Raw genomic sequence first — 21,344 nt, forward strand, 5'->3', positions numbered from 1 at the left:
TCCAGATTTTGGCGTTCCTTTTGTGCTCAAATGGGGATCTAGCTTTCCTTCTCCTTGGCATATCACCCTCAATCCAATGGGGCTGCGGAACGGTCTAATCAAGCTCTGGAACAGTTCCTCCGTTGCTATGTATCAGATCACCACAATAATTGGTCTGAACTGTTACCTTGGGCAGAGTTTACTCGTAATAGTGCTATTAATGCTTCCTCCAAGATATCCCCGTTCATTGCGAATTATGGGTTTCAACCATCCTTGTTGCCCGATTCATTCATGTCTCAGGGTATTCCGGCTTTGGAGGAGCATCTCCGGCAACTCGGTTCCACGTCGGTGCAGATTCAGGATTGCCTTCATCGTTATATGCAGCGCCAAAAGTTCCAGGCTGATCGTAGGCGTCTGCCCGCACCTTCCTACCAGGTTGGTGAGAGAGTTTGGCTGTCCTCCCACAACTTGAACCTTCGTGTGCCTTCCAATAAATTGGCTCCCCGTTATGTTGGTCCTTTTAGAATACTCCGACTGGTTAATCCTGTGGCCTACGCTCTTGACCTTCCTCCTGCTATGCGCATCTCCAATGTTTTTCATGTCTCCCTCTTGAAGCCATTGGTTTGTAATCGGTTTACCACTGTGTTGCCTTGTCCCCGTCATATCTTTGTTGACAACCATGAGGAGTATGAGGTCAGCAGCATTATTTACTCTCGTATGTCCAGGGTCCGTGTACAGTATTTGGTTCACTGGAGAGGCTACGGTCCGGAGGAGCGTTCTTGGGTTCCCTCCTCTGATGTTCATGCTTCCCACCCTCCTCCGTAGAACACCACGTTCGTGTAAATCTTGCTTGCTGTAAGGATGATCCCTGAACTAGTGACTTAGCTAGATAGGGCGCCATTGCCAAGCCCTGTAACTCAAGCACCGCTAACAGCGATCCCAGAGTCTCCGAAAAAAACCTGGGACCAAGGCAAGCCCGAAAGGAAGGACCATGAACGGGGAGTGTTTACCCAAAAAAGGTAAACCCCAGAACTAGAGACGAGTTTCATGAACAGTACCGTAAAGTACTTGACCCTTGCACAGGTGATATAAGTCAACCTTCCAAGACCATGGGAAAAAATGGAACAAATTAATAGTTTCCATCTTGAAGGACAACGCTCTTCTGACAACATGGTCTGAAAAATTCCCATTTTTGAGGAATAACAACCCAACTGGTAGCCTAAATTCAATACCAGTATCAGGACTGGGTCAACCACTCCCAGGACTGAGAGGACTCCTATGCAGTGTAAGAACTTCCCTCCCTATGTCTGAGTCACAGACAATTATGAAAGCGGAAACTGCCCCTGAGAGGAAATTATTTGAGCTCGAAACTAAACAAGAGCAAACACGGAAAAACAAGATCCATCCCGGACCAGGGTATGGTCTCCATGCCGTCTATGATTCAACATCAGGGTATGTGTCCAATAACATCCTAGTCTTAGAACATGTATCCGTAAAACAAGGTTCTAACCATAAGGTTCCCAGAACTGGGACAGAGCCACCCATGCTTCTCGCTGGACAACTGGAAGGAAGAAATTGAAATAAAGGAATTAGTCAATTGAAAACTGTATCCAGTCCTGGAGATTATCCAGAACATCTACTGACTAATAGCCCTAGACAACACATCAAACCAAAACTCTGTCACACCAGTGACGGTAGTAAAGTACATCGTAGGTTGTCATTGTATACCCTGGTGAGTGTCCAAAAGACTATCCGCTAAGGGTATAGAAGTTCTCGTAAAGACCTACCCCTCAAACAAACAACGTTTGAGTAAACATTTTAGGAGCAGTAGTTGGATTCAAGCCACAAACTTTCTGCTTACCAGGTAGTTCAGCCAGCCATTATACTACCAATGCTGGCCCTAAGGAATGACGTCCAGCCTCTTAACTCATACGTCTATCTTGAAAATATAGGGAATGCCTAAGGTACCAACTCCATTTGAAACTGAGATTCTTAGAAATGTGGAGAAACCCTTCATAATAGCACAGCGCCTCTAGTATGCTTCTATGTTATGTAAAAATATAGAATGCATCACAACCCCTAGTGTAGGGTGAAGGAAAACGCAGGGCACTGCATGTGTCCATAGAATTGTTATCACATAGGAACGATACCGTTTTGTGGAAAAATAACCCTATTCCTGTGTGCGTTTGATTCATCCTTAGTCACAAAAGATGAACTAACGAGCAAACAGCCAAAATTCATTTATTTATAAGATACACAGAAAAAAACGTTACTGTCTCTTTAAATCTAAAAGTAACTAATCTCTGTGTTGTTGTGTACCATTCTATGTCACAAAGGATGAAATAACAAATAAACAGCTGTAAACCTGTAAATAAAGCTTACACAGTAAAACTGTTACTATCACTTTAAATTCTCTTATATCATCCAAGTAGAACCTTCTAAATGGAGAGCATTCAGTCTTGGACAAGTGGGGCAGCAGTGCGGCCCATTAGGATACACCGACTGGCTTTGCTTGAAATAGCCATTGCGATGCACATAAATCAACCATGTCTTGCGCCCACAATTCCATGCAAGGAACCGCAGAGCACCGCATGGGAACCAGAAAAAACATACTTTATGTGTGCACATATAAGTACAAAACATTAAACAACAAATACATTAAACAGCTGAAATTAAATAAAAACGTTCCTGTCTCTTTAACAACAGAAAAAGAAACGTTATTTTGTATGTGCTACTGTCTCTTTAATTGCCAAAAGGAAATACTGCAGCACCCAAGCAACATATCAACTACTGACATTTTATATAGAAAAATGTACACGTAGAGCTGCATGTCTATATCAACATAACCTAAGTTCCATACAAAACAGGAGAGTTTATATACAGTGTACTGTTGCTTGTTACTAGTCATATGTTGCACAGAATATCTAAAGCGTGATATAACATTGAGACCTCCGGTATCTAATGGAAGTAGGAAGCGCAATGATAAACATATAACTCGCCATTGATACTAAACGACCAGGAGTTAAAGAACAAGCTACAGGCTCATGGCTACCTATGGCTAGAGCCCAGCCCATAGAACACAGTGTTCTCAGAAATCGTATCTGTCACACTTTGCTGCTGTAACCCTTGCTGTCATGTGGAAATATGGAATTCAGCATTCCCCGAAACTGACAACATCAGCAGAGAACAAAGTGCGCAGCATACAAAAAATGGCCACAAGACTCCGTCCATCGTGGGGGTAATAACATACAGTTCCCGGTCTCCAGCATAATTGATTTAATAACTGCGCCACCGGGAACTGGCTGCTGCAAACAAAACTTTGGGCTAAACTGTATCAGAATTGATCTGAATAAAATATCACTCCCCACTGAAAATATCCCCAGCTCGAGTGACCCCCAAAGCAAATATCGAGCTCCTTAGCCCCTCAAGTGCGCATCAAACTGAAAAACTCCCGGATGCTAAAAACAAGATATAAGGCCAACGGAGCCGTCAGAAAACATGGGGAAAAGTTTGTCTACTGTTTCTGTCCTTTTTTCACAGCACAGCCCAATGTCGTGTAAATGGTCTCAATTCCCATAAGAGTTTACTGAGTATAATAACCCAAGTCGCAGCTGTCAGTATTCCTGTAGCCCCTGCTAAGAATATACTGTCGGAAAGGTCCCTCCTTTAAAATGCAGGAGTTCTTACCATTAAGTACAGTGCTCCACTTCTCTGAGATCTATGTCAGTGATCTAGAATAAAAAGTCAGCACTTACCTCAAAAGCTGTGCGACAGCATGGCATCCATCAGGTTTCCAGGGGTCCTCTCCCTCCCATAGCCCTGTGGAATAAGATAAGCCTGAGTTAAAAATGCTTAGGCTATCTGTATTTAGGGCAGCAACATGTATAGGAGGCGCAGTGAGAATTATGTCCCACCAGTTCCTATTGCTTTAAAGCCACCAAATGCTTCTCTTTTTTACTGAAGAGACTGATCTGGTCTAGGCTACACCCCAGATAAAGCAGCACTCATTAGCACTACTTTTAAAATAATAAACGCTTGATTGAAGAATCTATAACTAACACCTCACTTTGCCTCTTCCTATCACTAACACAGGCAAAGAGAATGACTGGGTTAGAGGGAAGGGAGGAGCTATTTATACAGCTCTGCTGTGGAGCTCTTTGCCTCCTCCTGCTGACCAGGAGGCGATATCCCACAAGTAAGGATGAAATCCGTGGACTCATCGTATCTTGAAAAAGAAACATACACAAGGCTCATTTCAAGTGACTCTGAAAAAGCTAATGTAGAAAAACACAGACGTAACCTGAATAAATCTGAAAGACTGGCATTAAAAGCACTTGCCACAGATCTTGATATAATAATATGACCCGCAAAGGGTGGGGCCATTGTAATCATGAACTATGCCCAATACCGCAATGAGATCCTGCGACAACTGAGTGACAACTTGTCCTACAAAAAACTGACCTGGGACCCCACAAAGAACTTCAAAAAGGATATTGATGAGACATTGAAAGAAGCACTCCAGTATTATTGGATTGACAAGTATGAATACAAATTCCTCAGTACTACTCATCCAATCCACCCGATTTTATATACTTTGCAAAACATACACAAAGACCAACAAAACCCCCCTGGTAGGCCAATTGTATCGGCCAAGGCTTCTCTACTACAACCTGTGGTGAAATGGATGAACTCATACATTAGAGATTCCGGAGACCTTATCACTATGTTGAGATCCGTGGAAGGGACCAATGATGCTGATGATCTACTAGTGACAATGGACGTGAGGAGCCTATATACCGTTATTCCACACTCTGGTGGTCTGGTGGCTGTCGAATCAGCACTAACCAAATTTCCATATATAGGCTCACACATCACGTTTATTTTGGATATCTTGGAAAAATGCCTTAAACTGAACTACTTCTGATTTGAAAACACTTTCTACCAACAGCTCATGGGAACAGCTATGGGGTCAACTATGGCCCCATCCTATGCCAATCTCTTTATGGAGCATTATGAGCGTGACATCATGGATGTATATAACCATGGATCGGTTAAATGCTACAAAAGGTACATTGATGATGTCTTCTTCATATGGCATGATACTGAGGAATCACTAACTGAGTGGGTGGCACAACTCAACAATCAGGAATCACCAATCAAATTTTAACTGAATTATGATAAAGACCAGATTGATTTATAAGAAACAGTGTAAACTCTTCACAAGCCTGTATACTAAGCCAACCGACAGAAACTCTTTACTGGAAGACTCAAGCAATCCTCCTCCACATACCCACAAGGCGATAATAAAATCTCAAATGATTAGGGTGATGAGGAATAACACCGAAATAACAAACCAGGAATTTAAGCTGGACATGATGACCAACAAATTCCTACAATGAGGCTATAAAATTAGCCTCATTAATGAGGTCAGAAAAGATTACAGCTCAGCTCATTGTCAGCTCATTGACATTTTTTGCATGCCAAACATAAAGTCACGGATTTAAGATTCACCCTAATTGACCATGTTCCCCCCTGAAACGGGCAGGGGTTCGCAACAGAACACTTTTTCAAATGGAAGCACGATGGATACACCGACTGGGTACCCTACATCCTAGAGACCTGAACATGTTGAATGATTGGCACTGCTTTCTTTAAGTAATGGAGGATGGGTGAGTCACCATGATATACCTGATGCTCTATTATGTTCTGTGATCCTTGACCAGTGGGGGTGACATACTACTAGGATTCTAAACATTCAAACCCAGTGATAGCTACTATGCACATTTTTCATTCATTACTTGTGGGAACAAATACCCAAGCTCTAGAGGACACTGAATGAAATAAAACAGGAGGGTAAAAAGGAGGTGGACCCTATCCTGAGGGCACCACAGCCTGCAAAACCTATCTCCCAAAAACTGCTTCTGCCGAAGCAAAAACGTCAAATTTGTAACACTTTGTAAAGGTATGTAAGGAGGACCAGATAGCCGCGATACAAATCTGCTCCATAGAACCCTCGTTCTTAAAGCCCCAAAAAGAGGTCAGAGCTCTAGTTGAATGAGTTGTAATCCTCAGAGGAGGCTTATGTTCCGCTGTCTAAATGCGAAATGGAGGACACTTTTCAGCCAAAAAGATAAAGAAGTAGAAGAGGCTCTCTGTCCCTCACGCTTCCCGGGAAGAGAACAGAGAAAGAAGAAAAAAGTAGGACATAGGAAGGAACCACAATCTCTTGATTGATGTTGCAAATTGACACAACCTTAGGAAGAAAACCTAACTAGGTTCGTAGAACAGCCTTATCAGCATGGAAAGCAAAATAAGGAGGGACGCAATACAAGGCAGTAATCATAGATATTCTGCATGCAGAAGCAATAGCCCGTAGAAAAGGAACCTTCCAAAACATAATTTAATGTCCACTTCATGCATAGGCTCCAATGTAGCCTGTGCAAAACCCAAAGAAAAAGATTTAAACTCCAAGGAGGAGCAATAGATCTAAACACAGGTATGATCCTAGCAGATCGTTAACAAGTGACTGCACATAAGGAAGCTCAGCAAATCTCCTGTGCAGTAACACAGACAGGGCCAAAATCTGTCCCCTCAGGGGACTTGCAGAAAAGCCCTTCACCAGCTCATCCTGGAGAACAAAGTAAGTAGGTCCTCCACACCTTATGACAGAAGTGACGAGCAACCAGCTACGAGCTTGAATGAGAGTAAAATAACACTCTCAGAAAACACTCTCTTGGCTAGGACTGAGCGTTCAATCTCCACGCAGTCAGCCTCAGAGATCTAGACATAGATAAACAAAAAAACCTTGGTCAGCAGATCCCTGCAACAAGGTAACTTCCACGGAGGGGATAATGACATCCCCACTAGTCCGTGAACCATATCCTTTATGGCCAAGAGGGAGCAGTCAGTATCACTGACGCCTGCTTGAATTCGAACCACTACACTAGGAAGACATGGTAACGGCCGGAAAAGATAAATTAGGCTAAACCTCCAAGGCACCGCTAATACATCTGTTAGCTCCGCCTGAGGATCCCTGTACCTCGACCCATATCTGGGTAGCTTGGTATTGAGATGACATAAGATCTTCCTCTGGCAAATTTCCGCCAATTCTCGGGATGGAGAACCCATTCCCCTGGTTGAAAGGATTGTATGCTGAGGAATCCGCTTCCCAATTGTCCACACCCGGAATGTGGATCACTGACAGCGAACAATGTGGGTCTTCGCTCACTCCAGAAACCAAGATACTTCCCTCATAGCTATGTAGCTTCTTGCCCCCCCCCCCTGGTGGTTGATGAAAGCCACCGAAGATATATTGTCTGATTGGATCTGATAAACTGAGACAAACCCATCAGAGGCCAAGCCTTCAGAGCAATGTATATTGCCCGAAGATCCAAAATGCAATTGGGATTGAACATTTCTTCCTGAGACCATAGATCCTGTGCCTTCCTGGCACCCCAAACAACTCCCCATCCTGACAGACTCGCAACCGTAGTCACAATCACCCAGGATGGTATTGAGACGGACAACCCTTGGGACAAGAGATCTGGACAAAAACACCAAAAGAGCGATTCTCTCGATCGGTTGTCCAAAGAAATCTGTGAGACAGATCTGAATGATCGCCAATCCACTGATTCAGCATGCGCAGATGCAACAGTCTGAGGGGAAACCTGGCAAAGGAAATTATGTCTATGCTGGACACCATGAGACTAATCACCTCCATACACCGAGCCACAGATGGCCCTAAGGAGTTCTGGAGGACAAAACATGTTGTAGCTAGCCTGCAACATCTCTGGCCTGCCAGAAATAATTTCATGTCCATGTAGACTATTATAGTACCCGAGAATTCTACCCTGGTATTTGAAACAAGAGAATTCTCTCTAGATTTATCTTCCATCCATAGGATCAATAAAACTGGAAGTGCTGGTCCAAGGAACACAAACCTTAGAGACTGGAAGTGGTCCTTGAGGATTGGTAAGTGAAGGGAGCATCCTTCAGATCTCTTCAATGAGGGGACATATAAAAAGTTGTGTAAGCACTTTAGGTCCCAATCGGATGGAAAATTCCCTCCTTCTTTGTGACCACAAGAAGGAGGGAAGGTTTCTCACAGCGTTAGGCACCGGGACAATAACTCCTAAGAGGACAGATCCCGCACGCACCCCAGAAGGCTTCGCTCCTTTCTGGTCAGGAAGAAAGAAGAGAGAGGCGGAAACTGCCCTTGGGTGGCAGAGACGTGAAACCTATTGTCAGGAACCTCCTTCATTCTTGGCCCTTCCCCTTCTGCCTATTTAACTTGCACACACCTTTCCTTAGGTGCTTAGTATTTTTGATTGTTTGGCTACCTGACTTTCATTCCGCTGAGCTCAGAGCAGCTTTCCGCTGTTTGCTTGTTCCCTGTGTTTCTTGGCTGTGGAATCCAACTTCATACATCTCACCAAGAGTTTCTTCTTTGTATCATCATTCAAGTTCGTATTCATTCCTTAAAACCTCATCCTAAAACTGTTGTGTACTCTCAGTGCAGCTAATTGTTCTGACCCTGCAGCACAGCTGCTATTTCCTGTGTGAAATAACCTGTGTTAGCTTTCAGCTTCAGTATTCTGTTGCCGTAACTCACTGGAGCATTCTTCCGCCTACTACTGCTCTCCTGCTGAATCTCTGACCAACTACATAACCGCTGTAGCAATCTCCTCAGACATTGTGTAAGTAATACTTACTGTACAGTGTTAAGAGTAATTCAGTTTCACTTGTTTGTTCACGGAGCGTGGCTCCTCCCTTCAGTTGTCAATCTGCTGCTAAACACTGCCACACGAACTCTACCTTCAACTGTATCAGACGCTGTATTAATGTGCTGTGCTATACTTAACTTGTAACATCCAGGAACTGAGGGATCTGACATAAATCATTTCAGAGTAGGGATGCACCGAAATTTCGGCCGCAGAAAGTTTCGGCCGAAAATGGCATTTTTAGCTATTTCGGTTTTCGGTTTTCTTGCCTGTTAGTTTCGGTAAAATTATTGTGTAGCATATTTCAAATTTGATGCTAGCCTAGAGCTGCTGTTTAAGTTTATTACTTCACTTACTGTTCTGCATATGAGTTTTCTAGTATTATACTTTATTTGGATAATTGGTAAAAAAAAAAAAAAACCTGTTAAATATGATTATGTTACATAGAACTAAATGAAGAATAATACAGCATATTGATATTTATAATTGTTTTAAGTAGGGATGCACCAAAATTTTGGTCGCAGAAACATTTTGGTCAAAAACAGAATTTATGTTTACCTGATAAATTACTTTCTCCAACGGTGTGTCCGGTCCACGGCGTCATCCTTACTTGTGGGATATTCTCTTCCCCAACAGGAAATGGCAAAGAGCCCAGCAAAGCTGGTCACATGATCCCTCCTAGGCTCCGCCTACCCCAGTCATTCGACCGACGTTAAGGAGGAATATTTGCATAGGAGAAACCATATGATACCGTGGTGACTGTAGTTAAAGAAAATAAATTATCAGACCTGATTAAAAAACCAGGGCGGGCCGTGGACCGGACACACCGTTGGAGAAAGTAATTTATCAGGTAAACATAAATTCTGTTTTCTCCAACATAGGTGTGTCCGGTCCACGGCGTCATCCTTACTTGTGGGAACCAATACCAAAGCTTTAGGACACGGATGAAGGGAGGGAGCAAATCAGGTCACCTAAATGGAAGGCACCACGGCTTGCAAAACCTTTCTCCCAAAAATAGCCTCAGAAGAAGCAAAAGTATCAAACTTGTAAAATTTGGTAAAAGTGTGCAGTGAAGACCAAGTCGCTGCCCTACATATCTGATCAACAGAAGCCTCGTTCTTGAAGGCCCATGTGGAAGCCACAGCCCTAGTGGAATGAGCTGTGATTCTTTCAGGAGGCTGCCGTCCGGCAGTCTCGTAAGCCAATCTGATGATGCTTTTAATCCAAAAAGAGAGAGAGGTAGAAGTTGCTTTTTGACCTCTCCTTTTACCAGAATAAACAACAAACAAGGAAGATGTTTGTCTAAAATCCTTTGTAGCATCTAAATAGAATTTTAGAGCGCGAACAACATCCAAATTGTGCAACAAACGTTCCTTCTTCGAAACTGGTTTCGGACACAAAGAAGGCACGACTATCTCCTGGTTAATGTTTTTGTTAGAAACAACTTTTGGAAGAAAACCAGGTTTAGTACGTAAAACCACCTTATCTGCATGGAACACCAGATAAGGAGGAGAACACTGCAGAGCAGATAATTCTGAAACTCTTCTAGCAGAAGAAATTGCAACCAAAAACAAAACTTTCCAAGATAATAACTTAATATCAACGGAATGTAAGGGTTCAAACGGAACCCCTTGAAGAACTGAAAGAACTAAGTTGAGACTCCAAGGAGGAGTCAAAGGTTTGTAAACAGGCTTGATTCGAACCAGAGCCTGAACAAAGGCTTGAACATCTGGCACAGCTGCCAGCTTTTTGTGAAGTAACACAGACAAGGCAGAAATCTGTCCCTTCAAGGAACTTGCAGATAATCCTTTCTCCAATCCTTCTTGAAGAAAGGATAGAATCTTAGGAATCTTTACCTTGTCCCAAGGGAATCCTTTAGATTCACACCAACAGATATATTTTTTCCATATTTTGTGGTAAATTTTTCTAGTTACAGGCTTTCTGGCCTGAACAAGAGTATCAATAACAGAATCTGAGAACCCTCGTTTTGATAAAATCAAGCGTTCAATCTCCAAGCAGTCAGCTGGAGTGAGACCAGATTCGGATGTTCGAACGGACCTTGAACAAGAAGGTCTCGTCTCAAAGGTAGCTTCCATGGTGGAGCCGATGACATATTCACCAGATCTGCATACCAAGTCCTGCGTGGCCACGCAGGAGCTATCAAGATCACCGACGCCCTCTCCTGATGGATCCTGGCTACCAGCCTGGGGATGAGAGGAAACGGCGGGAATACATAAGCTAGTTTGAAGGTCCAAGGTGCTACTAGTGCATCTACTAGAGTCGCCTTGGGATCCCTGGATCTGGACCCGTAGCAAGGAACCTTGAAGTTCTGACGAGAGGCCATCAGATCCATGTCTGGAATGCCCCACAGTTGAGTGATTTGGGCAAAGATTTCCGGATGGAGTTCCCACTCCCCCGGATGCAATGTCTGACGACTCAGAAAATCCGCTTCCCAATTTTCCACTCCTGGGATGTGGATTGCAGACAGGTGGCAGGAGTGAGTCTCCGCCCATTGAATGATTTTGGTCACTTCTTCCATCGCCAGGGAACTCCTTGTTCCCCCCTGATGGTTGATGTACGCCACAGTCGTCATGTTGTCTGATTGAAACCGTATGAACTTGGCCTTCGCTAGCTGAGGCCAAGCCTTGAGAGCATTGAATATCGCTCTCAGTTCCAGAATATTTATCGGTAGAAGAGATTCTTCCCGAGACCAAAGACCCTGAGCTTTCAGGGATCCCCAGACCGCGCCCCAGCCCATCAGACTGGCGTCGGTCGTGACAATGACCCACTCTGGTCTGCGGAAGGTCATCCCTTGTGACAGGTTGTCCAGGGACAGCCACCAACGGAGTGAGTCTCTGGTCCTCTGATTTACTTGTATCTTCGGAGACAAGTCTGTATAGTCCCCATTCCACTGACTGAGCATGCACAGTTGTAATGGTCTTAGATGAATGCGCGCAAAAGGAACTATGTCCATTGCCGCTACCATCAAACCTATTACTTCCATGCACTGCGCTATGGAAGGAAGAGGAACGGAATGAAGTGTCCGACAAGAGTTTAGAAGTTTTGTTTTTCTGGCCTCTGTCAGAAAAATCCTCATTTCTAAGGAGTCTATTATTGTTCCCAAGAAGGGAACCCTTGTCGACGGAGATAGAGAACTCTTTTCCACGTTCACTTTCCATCCGTGAGATCTGAGAAAGGCCAGGACTATGTCCGTGTGAGCCTTTGCTTGAGGAAGGGACGACGCTTGAATCAGAATGTCGTCCAAGTAAGGTACTACTGCAATGCCCCTTGGTCTTAGCACCGCTAGAAGGGACCCTAGTACCTTTGTGAAAATCCTTGGAGCAGTGGCTAATCCGAAAGGAAGCGCCACAAACTGGTAATGTTTGTCCAGGAATGCGAACCTTAGGAACCGATGATGTTCCTTGTGGATAGGAATATGTAGATACGCATCCTTTAAATCCACCGTGGTCATGAATTGACCTTCCTGGATGGAAGGAAGAATTGTTCGAATGGTTTCCATTTTGAACGATGGAACCTTGAGAAACTTGTTTAAGATCTTGAGATCTAAGATTGGTCTGAACGTTCCCTCTTTTTTGGGAACTATGAACAGATTGGAGTAGAACCCCATCCCTTGTTCTCCTAATGGAACAGGATGAATCACTCCCATTTTTAACAGGTCTTCTACACAATGTAAGAATGCCTGTCTTTTTATGTGGTCTGAAGACAATTGAGACCTGTGGAACCTCCCCCTTGGGGGAAGCCCCTTGAATTCCAGAAGATAACCTTGGGAGACTATTTCTAGTGCCCAAGGATCCAGAACATCTCTCGCCCAAGCCTGAGCGAAGAGAGAGAGTCTGCCCCCCACCAGATCCGGTCCCGGATCGGGGGCCAACATTTCATGCTGTCTTGGTAGCAGTGGCAGGTTTCTTGGCCTGCTTTCCCTTGTTCCAGCCTTGCATTGGTCTCCAGGCTGGCTTGGCTTGAGAAGTATTACCCTCTTGCTTAGAGGACGTAGCACTTGGGGCTGGTCCGTTTCTACGAAAGGGACGAAAATTAGGTTTATTTTTGGCCTTGAAAGACCTATCCTGAGGAAGGGCGTGGCCCTTACCCCCAGTGATATCAGAGATAATCTCTTTCAAGTCAGGGCCAAACAGCGTTTTCCCCTTGAAAGGAATGTTAAGGAGTTTGTTCTTGGAAGACGCATCAGCTGACCAAGATTTCAACCAAAGCGCTCTGCGCGCCACAATAGCAAACCCAGAATTCTTTGCCGCTAACCTAGCCAATTGCAAAGTGGCGTCTAGGGTGAAAGAATTAGCCAATTTGAGAGCACGGATTCTGTCCATAATCTCCTCATAAGGAGGAGAATCACTGTCGATCGCCTTTACTAGCTCATCGAACCAGAAACACGCGGCTGTAGTGACAGGGACAATGCATGAAATTGGTTGTAGAAGGTAACCCTGCTGAACAAACATCTTTTTAAGCAAACCTTCTAATTTTTTATCCATAGGATCTTTGAAAGCACAACTATCTTCTATGGGTATAGTGGTGCGTTTGTTTAAAGTAGAAACCGCTCCCTCGACCTTGGGGACTGTCTGCCATAAGTCCTTTCTGGGGTCGACCATAGGAAACAATTTTTTAAATATGGGGGGAGGGACGAAAGGTATACCGGGCCTTTCCCATTCTTTATTTACAATGTCCGCCACCCGCTTGGGTATAGGAAAAGCTTCTGGGAGTCCCGGGACCTCTAGGAACTTGTCCATTTTACATAGTTTCTCTGGGATGATCAAATTCTCACAATCATCCAGAGTGGATAATACCTCCTTAAGCAGAGCGCGGAGATGTTCCAACTTAAATTTAAATGTAATCACATTGGGTTCAGCTTGTTGAGAAATTTTCCCTGAATCTGAAATTTCTCCCTCAGACAAAACCTCCCTGGCCCCCTCAGACTGGTGTAGGGGCATTTCAGAACCATTATCATCAGCGTCCTCATGCTCTTCAGTATCTAAAACAGAGCAGTCGCGCTTACGCTGATAAGTGGGCATTTTGGCTAAAATGTTTTTGATAGAATTATCCATTACAGCCGTTAATTGTTGCATAGTAAGGAGTATTGGCGCGCTAGATGTACTAGGGGCCTCCTGAGTGGGCAAGACTCGTGTAGACGAAGGAGGGAATGATGCAGTACCATGCTTACTCCCCTCACTTGAGGAATCATCTTGGGCATCATTTTCAGTGTCACATAAATCACATTTATTTAAATGAGAAGGAACCCTGGCTTCCCCACATTCAGAACACAGTCTATCTGGTAGTTCAGACATGTTAAACAGGCATAAACTTGATAACAAAGTACAAAAAACGTTTTAAAATAAAACCGTTACTGTCACTTTAAATTTTAAACTGAACACACTTTATTACTGCAATTGCGAAAAAGTATGAAGGAATTGTTCAAAAGTCACCACAGTGTCTTAAAGCCTTAAAAGTATTGCACACCAAATTTGGAAGCTTTAACCCTTAAAATAACGGAACCGGAGCCGTTTTTAACTTTAACCCCTTTACAGTCCCTGGTATCTGCTTTGCTGAGACCCAACCAAGCCCAAAGGGGAATACGATACCAAATGACGCCTTCAGAAAGTCTTTTCTATGTATCAGAGCTCCTCACACATGCGACTGCATGTCATGCCTCTCAAAAACAAGTGCGCAATACCGGCGCGAAAATGAGGCTCTGCCTATGATTAGGGAAAGCCCCTAAAGAATAAGGTGTCTAAAACAGTGCCTGCCGATATAATTTTACCAAAATACCCAGATTAAATGATTCCTCGAGGCTAAATATGTGTAATATATGAATCGATTTAGCCCAGAAAAAGTCTACAGTCTTAATAAGCCCTTGTGAAGCCCTTATTTACTATCTGAATAAACATGGCTTACCGGATCCCATAGGGAAAATGACAGCTTCCAGCATTACATCGTCTTGTTAGAATGTGTCATACCTCAAGCAGCAAAAGACTGCTCACTGTTCCCCCAACTGAAGTTAATTCCTCTCAACAGTCCTGTGTGGAACAGCCATGTATTTTAGTAACGGTTGCTAAAATCATTTTCCTCTTACAAACAGAAATCTTCATCTCTTTTCTGTTTCAGAGTAAATAGTACATACCAGCACTATTTTAAAATAACAAACTCTTGATTGAATAATAAAAACTACAGTTAAACACTAAAAAACTCTAAGCCATCTCCGTGGAGATGTTGCCTGTACAACGGCAAAGAGAATGACTGGGGTAGGCGGAGCCTAGGAGGGATCATGTGACCAGCTTTGCTGGGCTCTTTGCCATTTCCTGTTGGGGAAGAGAATATCCCACAAGTAAGGATGACGCCGTGGACCGGACACACCTATGTTGGAGAAAATGGTATTTTTTGCCTGCTTTTTTTTTTTCTTGGTAAAACTATTGTGTAGCATATTATTTTAAGATATTTTTGTCCAATTTTAGTGTGTTGCTTTCAATAAAAGTGTGGGCTTTTTTTATTGGCTCTAACTATACAAAAAAAAAAAAACACTAAAAAAAATAATTTGAAAAAATACATTTTCGGTATCAGTTTCGGTTTTCGGCCAAGTGCATCCCGGATTTTCGGATTCGGTTTCGGTCCAGAATTTCCATTTCGGTGCATCACTATTTCAGAGTATTATTTTGAAGTAACTGCAACATTTAATCCTCCTTGAATTGTGAGCTAACATTTGTAACAATTCCTAACTACAGAATTATCGCATCCAGCTTAAACCTTCATTAAGGTGGATAGTGGTGCATATGGAAATTTCCTAGATATAAGCATTGTTTAAAAAAATAAAATCCCACTTGTTTTGAAAAAAAAAATCCAGTCTCTATCTGTGTTATTGATGGCTCAACTATTGACACAGGACCTATCACACATCATACCATAACCATTTACATAACTACATCTTTTGGTCATTCTAAGCACATACAATTTGATGTTTTACCATCACCTTTATTCCCTGCTGTCCTAGGTATCCAATGGTTACAGCTACACCAGTCTACTATTGATTGAAAAACACTTTAACTCACTCTAGATTCTTCTTATTGTCAAGAGACCTGTTATCATCAACAAAATTTACTAAATACTACTGATTTGGAAGTTAACCTACCCAGTGAATATATAGAGTTTGCTGATGTATTCAGTAAGAAGGAGGCTGAAAATCTTCCTCTGCATCGTATTGATTGAACTGCAGCCTGGATCAACCGTCCCATACGGTCATTTATACCCCTTGAGCCAACCCGAATTGGAACACCTGAAGGAATACCTCCAGGAGAATATACGCAAAGGATTTATAAGAACGTCTACATCTCCTGCTGGAGCAGGTTTATTTTTTGTAAGAACTAAAAAATCATCTCTAAGGCCTATCATAGACTACCGTGAATTGAATAAACGGACTATCAAAAACAGATACCCTCTACCCCTTATACCAGAGCTTATTGAACGTTTATATCAGGCACGTATTTTCACTAAGTTAGACCTGCGTGGAGCGTACAACTTGGTCCACATCAGAGAGGGTGATGAATGGCTGACTGCCTTTAGAACATGATATGGTTTATTCAAGTACCTCGTCATGCCATTTGGGTTATGCAACGCCCCAGCCACATTCCAACATTTCATTAATGATGTTTTCCGAGACCTACTAGACATCTGCATGGTGATATACCTTGATGATATTCTTATATACTCTAAGACCTTGGAGGATCACAAAAAACATGTTAGATAGGTTTTATCCAGACATAGGATTCATCAGCTATATGCCAAAGCAGAAAAAACATAATTTATGCTTACCTGATAAATTCCTTTCTCCTGTAGTGTAGTCAGTCCACGGGTCATCATTACTTCTGGGATATTAACTCCTCCCCAACAGGAAGTGCAAGAGGATCACCCAAGCAGAGCTGCTATATAGCTCCTCCCCTCTACGTCACACACAGTCATTCGACCGAGAACCAAACGAGAAAGGAGAAACTATAGGGTGCAGTGGTGACTGGAGTATAATTTAAAAATTTAGACCTGCCATAAAAAACAGGGCGGGCCGTGGACTGAGTACACTACAGGAGAAAGGAATTTATCAGGTAAGCATAAATTATGTTTTCTCCTGTTAAGTGTAGTCAGTCCACGGGTCATCATTACTTCTGGGATACCAATACCAAAGCTAAAGTACACGGATGACGGGAGGGACAGGCAGGATCTTTATACGGAAGGAACCACTGCCTGAAGAACCTTTCTCCCAAAAACAGCATCCGAAGAAGCAAAATTGTCAAATTTGTAAAATTTGGAAAAAGTATGAAGAGAAGACCAAGTTGCAGCCTTGCAAATCTGTTCAACAGAGGCCTCGTTCTTAAAGGCCCAAGTGGAAGCCACAGCTCTAGTGGAATGAGCTGTAATTCTTTCAGGAGGCTGCTGTCCAGCAGTCTCATAGGCTAAACGTATTATGCTACGAAGCCAAAAAGAGAGAGAGGTAGCAGAAGCTTTTTGACCTCTCCTCTGTCCAGAATAAACGACAAACAGGGAAGAAGTTTGGCGAAAATCTTTAGTTGCCTGCAAATAAAATTTCAGGGCACGGACTACATCTAGATTGAGCAGAAGTCGTTCCTTCTTTGAAGAAGGGTTAGGACACAATGATGGCACAACAATCTCTTGATTGATATTCTTGTTAGTGACAACCTTAGGCAAAAACCCAGGTTTAGTACGCAGAACTACCTTATCTGAATGAAAAATCAGATACGGGGAATCACAATGTAAGGCTGATAACTCAGAGACTCTACGAGCCGAGGAAATAGCCATCAAAAACAGAACTTTCCAAGATAACAGCTTGATATCAACGGAATGAAGGGGTTCAAACAGAACACCCTGTAAAACGTTAAGAACTAAGTTTAAGCTCCATGGTGGAGCAACAGTTTTAAACACAGGCTTAATCCTGGCCAAAGCCTGGCAAAAAGCCTGAACGTCTGGAACTTCTGACAGACGTTTGTGTAAAAGAATGGACAAAGCTGAGATCTGTCCCTTTAAGGAACTAGCAGATAAACCCTTTTCTAAACCTTCTTGTAGAAAAGACAATATCCTAGGAATCCTAACCTTACTCCATGAGTAACTCTTGGATTCGCACCAATGTAAGTATTTACGCCATATTTTATGGTAAATCTTTCTGGTAACAGGCTTCCTAGCCTGTATTAAGGTATCAATAACTGACTCCGAAAAACCACGCTTTGATAAAATCAAGCGTTCAATTTCCAAGCAGTCAGCTTCAGAGAAATTAGATTTTGATGTTTGAAAGGACCCTGAATTAGAAGGTCCTGTCTCAGAGGCAGAGACCAAGGTGGACATGATGACATGTCCACTAGATCTGCATACCAGGTCCTGCGTGGCCACGCAGGCGCTATCAGAATCACCGATGCTCTCTCCTGTTTGATCCTGGCAATCAATCGAGGAAGCATTGGGAAGGGTGGAAACACATAGGCCATCCCGAAGGTCCAAGGTGCTGTCAAAGCATCTACCAGGACTGCTCCCGGGTCCCTGGACCTGGACCTGTAACAAGGAAGCTTGGCGTTCTGGCGAGACGCCATCAGATCTATCTCTGGTTTGCCCCAAAGTCGAAGTATTTGGGCAAAGATCTCCGGATGAAGTTCCCACTCCCCCGGATGAAAAGTCTGATGACTTAGGAAATCCGCCTCCCAGTTCTCCACTCCAGGAATGTGGATCGCTGACAGGTGGCAAGAGTGAGACTCTGCCCAGCGAATTATCTTTGATACTTCCATCATCGCTAGGGAGCTTCTTGTCCCTCCTTGATGGTTGATGTAAGCTACAGTCGTGATGTTGTCCGACTGAAACCTGATGAACCCCCGAGTTGTTAACTGAGGCAAAGCCAGAAGGGCATTGAGAACTGCTCTCAATTCCAGAATGTTTATTGGAAGGAGACTCTCCTCCTGAGTCCATGATCCCTGAGCCTTCAGGGAATTCCAGACAGCGCCCCAACCTAGTAGGCTGGCGTCTGTTGTTACAATTGTCCAATCTGGTCTGCTGAATGGCATCCCCCTGGACAGATGTGGCCGAGAAAGCCACCATAGAAGAGAATTTCTGGTCTCTTGATCCAGATTCAGAGTAGGGGACAAATCTGAGTAATCCCCATTCCACTGACTTAGCATGCACAATTGCAGCGGTCTGAGATGTAGGCGTGCAAAGGGTACTATGTCCATTGCCGCTACCATTAAGCCGATTACCTCCATGCATTGAGCCACTGACGGGTGTTGAATGGAATGAAGGACACGGCAAGCATTTTGAAGCTTTGTTAACCTGTCTTCTGTCAGGTAAATCTTCATTTCTACAGAATCTATAAGAGTCCCCAAGAAGGGAACCCTTGTGAGTGGTAAGAGAAAACTCTTCTCTTCGTTCACCTTCCACCCATGCGACCCTAGAAATGCCAGTACTAACTCTGTATGAGACCTGGCAGTTTGAAAGCTTGACGCTTGTATCAGAATGTCGTCTAGATACGGAGCCACCGAAACTCCTCGCGGTCTTAGCACTGCCAGAAGAGAGCCCAGAACCTTTGTGAAGATTCTTGGAGCCGTAGCCAACCCGAATGGAAGAGCTACAAACTGGTAATGCCTGTCTAGGAAGGCAAACCTTAGATACCGGAAATGATCTTTGTGAATCGGTATATGAAGGTAGGCATCCTTTAAATCCACTGTCGTCATGTACTGACCCTTTTGGATCATGGGTAAGATTGTCCGAATAGTTTCCATTTTGAACGATGGAACTCTTAGGAATTTGTTTAGGATCTTTAAATCCAAGATTGGTCTGAAGGTTCCTTCTTTCTTGGGAACCACAAACAGATTTGAGTAAAACCCTTGTCCGTGTTCCGACCGCGGAACCGGATGGATCACTCCCATTAGTAAAAGATCTTGTACACAGCGTAGAAACGCCTCTTTCTTTATCTGGTTTGTTGACAACCTTGAAAGATGAAATCTCCCTTTTGGGGGAGAGGCTTTGAAGTCCAGAAGATATCCCTGAGATATGATCTCTAACGCCCAGGGATCCTGGACATCTCTTGCCCAAGCCTGGGCGAAGAGAGAGAGTCTGCCCCCCACTAGATCCGTTCCCGGATCGGGGGCCCTCACTTCATGCTGTCTTAGGGGCAGCAGCAGGTTTCCTGGCCTGCTTGCCCTTGTTCCAGGACTGGTTAGGTTTCCAGCCTTGTCTGTAGCGAGCAACAGCTCCTTCCTGTTTTGGTGCAGAGGAAGTTGATGCTGCTCCTGCCTTGAAGTTACGAAAGGCACGAAAATTAGACTGTCTAGCCCTAGGTTTGGCTCTGTCTTGAGGCAGGGCATGGCCTTTACCTCCTGTAATGTCAGCGATAATTTCCTTCAAACCGGGCCCGAATAAGGTCTGCCCTTTGAAAGGTATGTTAAGTAATTTTGATTTAGAAGTAACATCAGCTGACCAGGATTTTAGCCACAGCGCTCTGCGTGCCTGAATGGCGAATCCGGAATTCTTAGCCGTAAGTTTAGTTAAATGTACTACGGCATCAGAAATAAATGAATTAGCTAGCTTAAGGGCTTTAAGCTTGTGTGTAATCTCATCCAATGGAGCTGATTCAAGGGTCTCTTCCAGAGACTCAAACCAAAATGCTGCTGCAGCCGTGACAGGCGCAATGCATGCAAGGGGTTGTAATATAAAACCTTGTTGAACAAACATTTTCTTAAGGTAACCCTCTAACTTTTTATCCATTGGATCTGAAAAGGCGCAGCTATCCTCCACCGGGATAGTGGTACGCTTAGCTAAAGTGGAAACTGCTCCCTCCACCTTAGGGACCGTTTGCCATAAGTCCCGTGTGGTGGCATCTATTGGAAACATCTTTCTGAATATAGGAGGGGGTGAGAAAGGCACACCGGGTCTATCCCACTCCTTAGTAACAATTTCAGTAAGTCTTTTAGGTATTGGAAAAACGTCAGTACTCGACGGTATCGCAAAAACATAATTTATGCTTACCTGATAAATTCCTTTCTTCTGTAGTGTGATCAGTCCACGGGTCATCATTACTTGTGGGATATTAACTGCTCCCCTACAGGAAGTGCAAGAGGATTCACCCAGCAGAGTTGCTATATAGCTCCTCCCCTCTACGTCACCTCCAGTCATTCGACCAAGGACCAACGAGAAAGGAGAAGCCAAGGGTGTAGTGGTGACTGGAGTATAATTTAAAAAAATATTTACCTGCCTTAAAAAACAGGGCGGGCCGTGGACTGATCACACTACAGAAGAAAGGAATTTATCAGGTAAGCATAAATTATGTTTTCTTCTGTTAAGTGTGATCAGTCCACGGGTCATCATTACTTGTGGGATACCAATACCAAAGCAAAAGTACACGGATGACGGGAGGGATAGGCAGGCTCTTTATACAGAAGGAACCACTGCCTGAAGAACCTTTCTCCCAAAAATAGCCTCCGAGGAAGCAAAAGTGTCAAATTTGTAAAATTTGGAAAAAGTATGAAGCGAAGACCAAGTTGCAGCCTTGCAAATCTGTTCAACAGAGGCCTCATTCTTAAAGGCCCAAGTGGAAGCCACAGCTCTAGTGGAATGAGCTGTAATTCTTTCAGGAGGCTGCTGTCC

Source organism: Bombina bombina, chromosome 6 (assembly GCF_027579735.1).
Source record: "Bombina bombina isolate aBomBom1 chromosome 6, aBomBom1.pri, whole genome shotgun sequence".
In the NCBI taxonomy this organism is placed as follows: Eukaryota; Metazoa; Chordata; class Amphibia; order Anura; family Bombinatoridae; genus Bombina; species Bombina bombina.